We start from the raw sequence: 3128 nt of genomic DNA, 5'->3' as shown, positions 1-3128 counted from the left end.
CCACCATTATTGTTGTTGAAACCTTGTTGAGGTCTCTGTTGATCCTTCCATGAAAGATTTGGATAATTTCTCCATGAAGGATTATAGGTGTTTCCATAGGGTTCTCCCATGTAATTCACCTCTTCCATTGAAGGGTTCTCAGGATCATAAGCTTCTTCTTCAGATGAAGCTTCCTTAGTACTACCTGGTGCATTTTGCATTCCAGACAGACTTTGAGAAATCATATTGACTTGCTGAGTCAATATTATGCTCTGAGCCAATATGGCATTCAGAGTATCAATCTCAAGAACTCTTTTCTTCTGATTTGTCCCATTGTTCACAGGATTCCTTTCAGAAGTGTACATGAATTGGTTATTTGCAACCATTTCAATTAGTTCTTGAGCTTCTGTAGGCGTCTTCTTCAGATGAAGAGATCCTCCAGCAGAGCTGTCCAAAGACATCTTGGACAGTTCAGACAGACCATCATAGAAAATACCTATGATGCTCCATTCAGAAAGCATATCAGAGGGACACTTTCTGATTAATTGTTTGTATCTTTCCCAAGCTTCATAGAGGGATTCTCCTTCCTTCTGTCTGAAGGTTTGGACTTCCACTCTAAGCTTACTCAATTTTTGAGGTGGAAAGAACCTTGCCAAGAAGGCATTGACTAGCTTTTCCCAAGAGTTCAGGCTTTCTTTAGGTTGTGAGTCCAACCATATTCTAGCTCTGTCTCTTACAGCAAAAGGGAATAGCATAAGTCTGTAGACCTGAGGGTCAACCCCATTGGTCTTGACAGTGTCACAGATTTGCAAGAATTCAGCTAAAAACTGATGAAGATCTTCCAATGGAAGTCCATGAAACTTGCAATTCTGTTGCATTAGAGAAACTAATTGAGGCTTAAGCTCAAAGTTGTTTGCTCCAATGGCAGGGATAGAGATGCTTCTCCCATAGAAGTCGGGCAAGTGTACTGGGTCGTCCAAGTAATAAACCTTACGCGAGTAAGGGTCGATCCCACAGAGATTGTTGGTATGAAGCAAGCTATGGTCACCTTGTAAATCTTAGTCAGGCAAACTCAAATGGTAATGAATGATGAATAAAACATAAAGATAAAGATAGAGATACTTATGTAATCCATTGGTAGGAATTTCAGATAAGCGTATGAAGATGCTTGGTCCCTTCCATCTCTCTGCTTTCCTACTGTCTTCATCCAATCCTTCTTACTCCTTTCCATGGCAAGCTGTATGCAAGGGTTTCACCGTTGTCAGTGGCTACCTCCCATCCTCTCAGTGAAAATGTTCAACGCACCCTGTCACGGCACGGCTATTCATCTGTCGGTTCTCAATCAGGTCGGAATAGAATCCAGTAATTCTTTTGCGTCTGTCACTAACGCCCAGCCTTCAGGAGTTTGAAGCTCGTCACAGTCATTCAATCATTGAATCCTACTCAGAATACCACAGACAAGGTTTAGACCTTCCAGATTCTCTTGAATGCCGCCATCAATTCTAGCTTATGCCACGAAGATTCCGGTTAAAGAATCCAAGAGATATCCACCCAATCTAAGGTAGAACGGAGGTAGTTGTCAGGCACACGTTCATAGGTGAGAATGATGATGAGTGTCACAGATCATCACATTCATCAAGTTGAAGAACAAGTGATATCTTAGAACAAGAACAAGCGGAATTGAATAGAAGAACAATAGTAATTGCATTAAAACTCGAGGTACAGCAGAGCTCCACACCTTAATCTATGGTGTGTAAAAACTCCACCGTTGAAAATACATAAGAACAAGGTCTAGGCATGGCCGAGAGGCCAGCCCCCAAACGTGATCAAAAGATCTAAAATGATCTAAAGATGAAAATACAATAGTAAAAGGTCCTATATATAGAGAACTAGTAGCCTAGGATTTACAGAGATGAGTAAATGACATAAAAATCCACTTCCGGGCCCAGTTTGGGCGTTTAACTCCCATCCTTGTGCCAGTTCCGGCGTTTAACGCTGGGAATTCTGATGGTGACTTTGAACGCCGGTTTGGGCCATCAAATCTTGAGCAAAGTATGGACTATCATATATTGCTGGAAAGCCCAGGATGTCTAATTTCCAACGCCGTTGAGAGCGCGCCAATTGGGCATCTGTAGCTCCAGAAAATATACTTCGAGTGCAGGGAGGTCAGAATCCAACAGCATCTGCAGTCCTTTTTAGTCTCTGAATCAGATTTTTGCTCAGGTCCCTCAATTTCAGCTAGAAAATACCTGAAATCACAGAAAAACACACAAACTCATAGTAAAGTCCAGAAAAGTGAATTTTAACTAAAAAATGATAAAAATATACTAAAAACTAACTAGAACATACTAAAAACATACTATAAACAATGCCAAAAAGCGTACAAATTATCCGCTCATCAGGCAACCTTGTACTTTATCCCATATCGTAGGAGGAGAGCTTCTAGTGGTCTGTTACAAAAATGACTCCCTCCATCACTGATGAGTGCTCGGGGGACTCCAAAATGGCTGAAGATATTCTTCCTGAGGAAGTTCATGACCATCTTGTTATCATTCGTTGGAGTGGCAATAGCCTCTACCCACTTGGAAACATAATCCACTGCTACCAAGATGTACTTGTTTGAATATGAGGTTGGGAATGGTCCGATGAAATCTATTCCCTACACATCAAACAGTTCCAATTCTAGGATGAAATTTGTGGCATCTCATTTCTTTTGGGCAAGTTTCCAGAAATTTGGCATTCATTGCAGCTCTTTACTAGTTCTTTGGCATCCTTGAAAAGGGTGGGCCAAAAGAATCTGCTTTGTAACACCTTTGCTACAGTTCTGTCCCCTCCAAAATGGCCTCCATAGCATGAGCTGTGGAAATTCCATAGGACCTCTCGTCCTTCTTCTTCCAAGACACATCTTCTAAGGATTCCATGTGAACACTTCTTGAAGAGATATGGCTCATCCCAGACAAAATATTTTGCATCATTTATGAGCTTTCTTTTTTGATGTTTATTAATCCCTGGAGGTAGGGCCCCGGTTGCCTTGAAGTTGGCAATGTCTGCAAACCATGGAGCTTTGTGAATTGTCATCAATTGCTCATCAGGGAAGAGCTCGTTCACACTTGTATCATGTGTTCCACCTTCCTCATGACGGATTCTAG

The 3128-nt window shown here is 41.5% G+C and overlaps 1 non-coding gene across 1 annotated transcript; it reads left to right on the top strand.

The window, feature by feature from the left end:
- The first annotated feature begins 494 nt into the window (after nucleotides 1–494).
- LOC112793149 (small nucleolar RNA R71) lies at nucleotides 495–602 on the top strand. Its single transcript, XR_003197857.1, has one exon. It is a non-coding gene; the product is annotated as a small nucleolar RNA R71 (small nucleolar RNA).
- The last annotated feature ends 2526 nt before the right edge of the window (nucleotides 603–3128 follow it).

This window comes from Arachis hypogaea, chromosome 3 (assembly GCF_003086295.3).
Source record: "Arachis hypogaea cultivar Tifrunner chromosome 3, arahy.Tifrunner.gnm2.J5K5, whole genome shotgun sequence".
In the NCBI taxonomy this organism is placed as follows: domain Eukaryota; kingdom Viridiplantae; phylum Streptophyta; class Magnoliopsida; order Fabales; family Fabaceae; genus Arachis; species Arachis hypogaea.
This window is presented reverse-complemented; position numbering and strand designations above follow the sequence as displayed.